This window comes from Lycium ferocissimum, chromosome 7, assembly GCF_029784015.1.
Source record: "Lycium ferocissimum isolate CSIRO_LF1 chromosome 7, AGI_CSIRO_Lferr_CH_V1, whole genome shotgun sequence".
Lineage (NCBI taxonomy): Eukaryota > Viridiplantae > Streptophyta > Magnoliopsida > Solanales > Solanaceae > Lycium > Lycium ferocissimum.
In genome coordinates, this window is record NC_081348.1 from 65504860 (window position 1) to 65513936 (window position 9077).

At 34.9% G+C, this 9077-nt stretch overlaps 1 long non-coding RNA gene across 2 annotated transcripts; it reads right to left on the reverse strand.

Moving 5' to 3' along the window:
- Positions 1-1473: 1473 nt before the first annotated feature.
- Positions 1474-8033, reverse strand: LOC132063043 (uncharacterized). 2 transcript variants are annotated; one of them, XR_009416317.1, is made up of 4 exons: positions 7833-8033; positions 7441-7726; positions 5302-7374; positions 1474-1963 (listed from the first exon to the last, which is right to left on the reverse strand). It is a non-coding gene; the product is annotated as an uncharacterized LOC132063043 (long non-coding RNA). The 2 variants fall into 2 exon arrangements; XR_009416318.1 differs by having other exon boundaries at positions 7427-7726.
- Positions 8034-9077: the final 1044 nt, after the last annotated feature.

Genomic DNA, 9077 nt, shown 5'->3' on the forward strand with positions numbered 1-9077 from the left:
GGATTCGGACTGTGAAATGTCCGATGAAGATTAACATTTTTCTTACAATAAGGTAAGTAGGTAGGGTCATAAAGACCCTCCCCCCCCCCAGGGTACTTGGGGGTTTGCAACTATATAAGTAGCTCTTTCTTTGTTATTAGACTACACCATATTCAATGTTGAGTAGTAGAAACTCAACTTGGTCTTTACTCCTTCCAAAAGAACCAAATAGCAGTGATGATGAAAGTTCAAATCATAGCAGTTTTTCGAGCGATACTAGTGATTTCAAACTAGATGAGCTAAATCCCCACCTTCTTATAGAGCGTAATGATGATTTACTGCAGTGTGAAATATTCAGATCCGCGGGAATATTATTGCGGTTTACACCGAGAATGGTCACATCGGCTTGCCGAATCAGAACGTCTTGTTCGTGACTTGAAAAATCTCAACGCTCGAATACCAACAAGGTACTCCTTAACCATGCCTCAAGTAGGTGCAGAAACTTGCGAGCTTGCCGTGCAAAGGATTAGAAAAGAAAATAACAGAATGCTGGCAAGACGATGTAGATTTTACATGCTAAAGTTGGCCGAAGAACAAGCATCATCAACCGGTAGAGAACTAACTGCTACCGAAAAAAGATGTGTCTTAAGAAACCGCCAATATTTTTCTGAGGACGATATTGAGGACTTGTACTCTAATGATGATTAAGACTGTTGTGATTTTAGTTTTAAGTTTAATATATCATTATGCTCTTAGGCATTAATTAGCATGTTAAGTATTTTCATCTACTCAAGAATGTTGTGATTTTAGTTTTAAGTTTAATATATCATTATGCTCTTATTAATGAATTAGTATGTTAAGTATTTTCATCTACTCAAGGTTATGAATGATGCAATTTAATTAAGTTTTTTTTTTTGTATGAATGCTGTCATTTTTACTAACTTTTGATTAATTATTAATGAACAAGTTTAAGTATTCGTAAAGAACTTCAAGCTAATGTCACCGAGCCTTGAACGAAAATGGCGTTCGAGCACTTTTCAACCTCTAAAACGGTCATCCGAACTTTTGTGTATCCTTGATGTGTTGATCCTACCTAATTAATCGCACAAAAATAAGTAGGGTTCTATATAAATTATTGAAGTTTCGGGGTCCCGAAACATGATTAATCTATGGTCAAAGTACGTTAAAAAGTGTAACGAAAGAAGGGTTAACCAAAAGAGCAAAAAAAAAAAAAAAAACAACAATATAGCGCAGTAATTTACTGCGCTATAGCAGTTAACGGAGCCGTCTCAGTTAACTCTTTATTACTGCGCTAAAGGTGTTTTCGTAACATTTTTTTTTGTTGGGGTATTTTGGTCGAAACTGTTTTTTTTGGGGGCATTTTGGTTCTGGACCCGACATAGGGCCCCGCATGTTCAGAGAAGCTGCAGTGCTTTCCAGGTAGAGCTGACATCATCAGTTTCTTGAGGGTATTTCAAGGTGCCCAAAGTTGAAAATATTTACCACTTTATACAAGGATAGCTAAGTTGGAGAGCAAATGACCAGGACACTACCGTTATCCAAAAAATGTTGGGAGAGCAAATGGTGTCACTTATTATTTTCACCAGGTGATGTAAAATTAAAAGGGTGAAACTTCGCAGAGAAAATGGCACAATGTTTCTGACATGCCGGTAAATATAACATAGCCCATAGGCACTAGAAACAGCGTGCATATTACAGAAATTACTTGGTTCTTCCACACACAATCATCAGTCTAGTTCCCGATCTCCTACAAATTCCAAGTTAACCTCAAAAACAAACTCAAACCCCTTATTGGCAATTTCTCTAATTCTGAAATCATTTTGCATATTATAGAAATTACTCGGTTCTTCCACGCGCCATCATCATTCTAGTTCTAGACCTCCTATATATTCTAAGTTAACCCCAACAACAAACTCAAGCCCCTACTCGAAACTTTTGTACTTCTAAAACCTCCTCCCAGGATCTACTCTGTTATAGCCCGTACTTTGTACGTTTGGAAATTTCAAAGTCGACGTGGAAAGTTAAGGGCGAGACCATTTTCAAAAATGTATTTCAATGTACAAGTTGGTTATAAATATTATTCATGAACATCGGTAGCATGGAAATGTTGAGAAAGGTTAAGGGAAGAAAGGGAAATTCACGAAGGGGTCATGGAAACAATGTGGAAGGCTAGGGACGAAATGGTAATATTAAGGAAAGTCGAGGGGCAAAACGGGAATTTCACAAAAGGAGTTCATGAAGGTTCCAAATAGGGCATATTGGCCATGTGATGGAAATACATGGGCCAAAGTGTACATGGCAAGACTAGGAATCATCTTTTAGTTTTAAGGAAAATTTCAAGAAAAAAGAAGAAAAATCTAGAGAAATGGAGAGAGGGGAATGTGCCCCTCACATGCTTGAGGAGTTATATATATATATATATATATATATATATATATATATATATATATATATATATGAGTTCATCTTTAATTCAAGACACATTTGGAGAGAGAGCAAGAACAAAAGAGAGGAAGAAAAACTTAAGGGGCCATTCGGCCATAGCTATGGAGGAGTGACTCCATGGAGTTGATCAAGAAAAATTTATTTCTTCTAGTATTTCAACTAAGTTGAAGGCCTTCATTAACATGGGGAGGTTGTTGACGCAAGCAAACCATTAAATTGGGCAATTTCAACCCCTAGCCAAGTGAAGAAGTTGAGTGGAGAAGGTAAGGTTTACTCTTCATTTTCATATGTATGCATGGTTTGTGAATGTTGTGGAGTGTGAACATGGATGAAATTCATGAAATATGGAAGTTGTGGGTGTGGCCGTGAATGCATGGTGTTGGCCGTGTGTGTGTGTTGTTGCATGAAAGAATGATGAATTAATTTCATGAAGTGTGTTGCTTGTTGTTTTAATGTATGGAAAAGATGGCAAATTTATGGAAATATGTATATAGTTGTAGCCGTGTGTATAAGATGTTATGTAGAAGTAAGGAGTTAATTTACTTAGCATGTGTGGATTGTTGTGTTATGGATAGTTGAGCATGTTGTAATGAGAAGGAATAGATGAACCTCATGAATTTATGTATGATGAAACTTGGCCGTGTAGGGGCTGCTTTTGGTGGAACATGATGAACTAATTTTATGTAGTAAGTTGTTTGTTGCTTGTTGTGGATTATGTGATGAAAATGAAGGTTTGATGATGCAAATTGAGGTTGTAATTGGTTGCGGGCTGATTTAGAACATAATGTGGTTTCAAATGCGATTTCTTGTGTTTGTGAAAAAAATGTCGTTAACATGCGGATTGTTGGCATGGTTGATGAATTTGAAAGAAAGAAGTGTATTGTTAATGTTCTTATGGCATTTGGAAGATTTTGGATTGAATTGAATAGAATTGAATATTGAAGTGTTGCTAGAATAATTGTTAGTATTGTTGATAGTTTGGCCGGGTTGAATTCCCGGATTGTTGTTGATTGACATTGGCCGAGTTATATTCTCGGGATGGTATATTTACAGGGGAGATGCTGCCGAAATTTCGGCAGAATATAAGTGAATCTATTTGAGAAGTCAAGACGAGCGTTGATTTAAGATTAAATTCCTAAAGTCTTATAACCAATGTTTGGTATACGCGTGACCAAGCGTAGATTTTGCGAAATTGGAAAGGCTGAATTTGGAGCGGCGTACAAGGCGGAAAAGGTATGTAAGGCTTCACTCTCCCTTCTTTGGCATGTCTTAGACATACTAGGTTGGACATGAACCTCGGGGACAACTCCATTCTCCGGAATCCGCACCTAAAGTTTCCCCTTTTTCATTCAGTAGAATTGAACTAGAAATCGTGTGAAATGTTAGAAAAACTTCCTAAACATCTAGAACTTGCACAAATGAGACCCGATCACCTTATAACCCTCACAAGTGACGTCATGAAATATAATATACGTGAATTGTATACGCCACCTCATTTGACTCGAGGTGGGCCCACTATTCCCTAATTTCCTCCTATGGCTCCATTTGGCTTATTTCCGTATTACAGTTAAAGGAAACTTTTGGACATCATTCCGACTACTAAATAATAATTGTTTTAACTAATCCCTCGATTCCAAGGCATGATTTTCTTTCTAAAAGTTCATAAACGTTTTCCAAAATATTCATTCTTCTCCAAATCCAAGTTTTATGATTTTTGAAAGTTTTTATGACTAAAACGACGATTATGATTCTATGATGACAATGATGATGTCAGATATGAGAAAATGCCTATGACACGACATGACATGACATGATATGATACGATATGATATGTTCTACGTTCTATTAATGTTGTCCTTCGTTGATAGTCTCATCTTATAATTATCGTTCCTTCAAGGTGAGACAAAGCGATCACGATTATTCCTTAATGTAATCGGAGGTCACCGACCTTATGTCACTCCGATGGATACATGATTTTCTTGGGCTCCCCTGCATGCTTATATGAAATTTGTATATGAAATATGTATATGTACATGGGGTGGGGGGAAGGGATACATGGGGAATGGGAAGGGAAACATGTTTCATTGCCACCTGGTCAGCTGGTTTATCATCCCGGACGCGGGATTTATGGGCGAGCCGGAGCATTTCGGAGCAATGTGGGCGAGCCGACGCTGTTCGGTGCTATGATACTATATGATACACTATGACTTGATATGATATAACATGATGCGATATAAGTTCTATTTTCTATGTCTATGAAAAGAAATGTTTTTTTTCTAAAAAGGAAAGACAAGCATGCATGGTATCCAGCCAAAAAGGCATTCACATGTACAGGTTATCCTCTTATCTCATCACAGGTTCTATGATCCCATGGTATTGTTATTCATACTTATATCCCTGTTTGTATTATTTTTCATGCCTTACATACTCAGTACATTGCTCGTGCGACCCTGTTCTTGGGGGGGTGCGTTTCATGCGCGCGGTACGCCCGGATAAGGCGATTATAACATAGAGGATGTTCCGGCGAGTTGGTAGGCTCACTTGTCGGTGCTTTGCCGAGTCGGTACGGATGCTATGATGCTTCGTCGAAGTTAGAGACTTTGCGGACAGAGTCGTGGGTATTGGGTCGATGCTGTCGGGGGCTCCATCGGTGATGTGTCCTTATATTTTGTGTTACTGATTTCACATAGCTTGATTTTGTTTTCAAAAAAAAGATTTAGTAGCCTTGCTATGTTTTCCACTTCTTATTGATGTAAAAGTTTAGAGAGGTTACGTATGTAATATGAGTCAGCGGGTTCGCTCGGCTCCGTACATGGGTCGGGTGCCCATCACACCCTAGTAAAGTCGGGGTGTGACATACTCAGCGATTAAGTTGCTCAGACTCTTCAAAAAATATCGCTAGGTGTGTCAGATCCTCTAATAAGTATGCATTTTTTGAGGATCTGATAGGGGTGCGGCAACATTTTTGGAGGGTAAGTATGCATTTTTTGAGGATCTGATGCGGGTGTGGCAACATTTTTGGAGGATCCAAGCAACATAGCTTGGGGAAATAGAAAGGTTACCCCAGCCACAAAATACAAGTTGGATAGTATCAAATTGAGCTATCAACTACTCCCTCCGTCCCATAATAAGTGTCACCTTAACCAAAAAGACACATATTAAGAAAACAATAATGCAATGTGAAGTTTAGTAAATTACCCCTACATAATAAAAATAAATTATTTTTTCCTCTTGATTAGAGCATGCATGAGTAGTAATCATTTTGACATTGGGAATCCAACAATACCAAGTTACTATGTGGCTTGTCCAATTATCATTTAGATGTTACTTTAACTTTTCAGTTTTTGTCAAAGGGTAGATTTGGAAAAAACTAGCCAATTTATGTCTTGATTTCCTAAGGTGACACTTATTATGAGACAATTTTTTTTGGCTAAGATGACATTTATTATGAGACGGAGGAGTAATAATCATAAAAACACGACGAAACATCTTTGCTTACCTTATGTATCAAACCATCATCAATGATTGAACTGCTCAACTGCTTAAACATTTCATACAATGCTTCCACTTCATTCAGAATGCTAACTGAAATCAAAATCCACAAAACTTCAAACTTCAAGTTTTAATTCACTCCCAACAAACTATCAAACCATGTGACTAACATTATCTAAAAGCTTAAGTAATTAGAAAGTGGACCCTAATAAAAGTGCCTAATTTCTGAACTCTGAAAAAAAAATTACTAGATGGTGGAATAATAGTACTACGATTAGTTTTCTCTGGATAAAACAATGAAAATGACAAAAGCATCCTTGAGGTCCCTCCAACCCTATTTCTACTAAATAAAGTGGACGGTATTTTGTAAACAAATAATTTCTTCTTAGGAATTATGCAATGCATGTTATTTTTACTACAACAAACCAAACAGTCAATACTCCCTCCTTTTCAATTTATTTGTCTAATTTTGACTTGACACGGAGTTTAATAAAAAATTAAGAAAATTTTGAATCTTGTGGTCTTACACTAAAGATATGTAGCATGTACCAAAATGTCCTTTAATTTTGTGGTCTTAAACATATCATGTGAAAAAATGGAACTAAAGAGTTGTCAAAAAAGGAAATGTGCATTCTTTTTTAAACGAGCCAAAAAGGAAAGTGAGAATACCAGGATAACTAATCCCAACATAATAAATCTTAGGATAACTAATCCTAGCATAACTAATCTCATCCCAGCATAACTTTGTCTTCAAACCAAACGATCCTTACAGTTGAGAACATGAATTGGACATACAAATTTAACAAAAAGTACTAAAAATTGAGTTTAAATATGAGCATTACATCGAGATTCCAACATAACTAATCCCAACTGATAATAAGGTGTAAAACTCACGAAAAGTGATAGTTCAGATGTGTTTTTGACCATAAACTCTACAGAAAATGAATTGGACACACAAACTTAACAAAAAAATATTAAAAATTGAGTTTAAATATGAGCATTACATCGAGATCCTAAATCCTATCAGGTAAGAAAAGGGAAGAATAACTGATAGTTGAGGTGTGTTTTAATACATAAATGCTGATAATTCAGGTAGGAAAAAGGAACAACTGATAATTAAGGTATGAAACTCGCGAAAAAATGATAGTTTAGATGTGTTTTTGACCATTAACTCTTCAAAAAATGAATCGGTAGCAAAATTTAACATAAAGTACTAAAATTTGAGTTCAAATGTTTTAATACATAGATGTTGATAATTCATGTATGAAAAGAGAACAACTGATAATTGAGGTATAAAACTCGCGAAAGAGAGGTTATTTTCGATAGACCCTCGGCTCAAAAGAAACGCAGTCAAATACCGGAACACAACAAACCAAACAGTCAATAAAAAATAATACCAGGATAACTAACCCCAACATAACAAATCCCAAATGACAACTAATCCCAGCATAACTAATCCAGTATAACTAATCCCAAAGATAACTAATACCATCCCAGCATAACTTTGTCTTCAAACCAAACGACCCCTAAACAGTTCATAAAACGATTTGGACACACAAACTTAACAAAAAAAAAAAAAACTAAAAACTGAGTATAAAAATGAAACATTACATCTAGATCCATTAGCAAGTCGAGCAAGATCCCTGTACTCATACCGCAACTTCTTTGGACTATGATGTAATTTTTGAGATCCAAAATAACCAGATGCCGCATATATTAAACATTCTATTATTGCTATTATTGGGAAAAATGCAGCACAAACTTTCTCTGTAAATTTCAAGCTCGAACTCTGTATAACCACCAAAAAAAACTAAGTATTAAGAAGATAATTAACGAATTGAAGGAACAGTGCATTAATTAATAGAAGTAATTAAACAAATGGGTTGCTGGATTACCGTAGAATCCATTAGTATTAATGTTATTTTATTGTATATTCCTTTGCTTTATTATCTCGAGAAAGTTTTTCCACCAGATGAAATGAATCTTTAGCAAATTTAACCACATTAAGTACTCATGGTCAATTATTGGTGTTGTTTTAGATATTTCTATCGTCAATGATTGGATAATTTCATTAGGGGTGAAGAATCTTTTTTCATTTTTAAAAAGGTGAAAAAGGTGCAAGTATACACCTCAATAAAATTGTAATTTAGAGCAGTTGTATCCCCATTATAAAATGATACAAATATAACTTTATCATTATAAAATGGTGCAAATATATCATTTTTATTGACGGAATTTTTTAAAGAAATCATTTAGTTTATTTTTTAATTAAGAAAATACCATGTGAATTTAAAAAAATATCTACTCATTTTTTCTAAGTAGACATGTTTTCTAAAGCCTCAAGATAATTTTTTTTCTCGTCGTCGGGTCTGACCCGTTTAAAGAAAATGGATAGAATTTTTTTTTTTTAAAGACACAGAGATATTTTTTAAAACGAACCAGACTCGACCCACCAGAAAAAAATTTACCAGCTGGCGTTAGAAAATTATGTCTACTAAAAAAAATGGGTAGACTTTTTTAAAAGCCACATGACATTTTTTTAATTAAAAAATAAGCTAGATGATTTTTTTAAAAAAATTATGTTAGCGAAAAGGATATATTTGAACTATTTGTGTGTGTAGGGACAAGGATATATTTGCACCATTTTGTAACGGGAAGGGTATATCTGCTCTAAATCGCAAAGTTGAAGGATATATTCGCACATTTTCCCTTTTTAAAATCACAAATCTCATTTCTTTTATAAAGGATTATTTGTAGATTTTGTAATTTAATTTGATAATATAACATTGCATTTATTCAATTTATGTGTCACAATTGGAATTTTGATATTCAAATCTCTAAACTTTGTCCATGAAATGGGACTTAGAAACTTTAAGTTTATTTAAATAAAATTTAGAAAATTAGAAACTACGTAAAAAGTAATATAAATCACAATAATTAACAACTTAAAATATTTAAAAGATATATTAAAAAAATTGATTGACTCACGAAATTTTAACCGTGTCATATTATTTGGGACGGGGTAATAATTTATTTAACTCTCACTGTATATGTATACTCAGCACGGACCCAAAGCATTACATTTGAGGGAATCTTACACATTTGATGAGTAGGCTAAACTGAGAGCATTCTGGTCATTT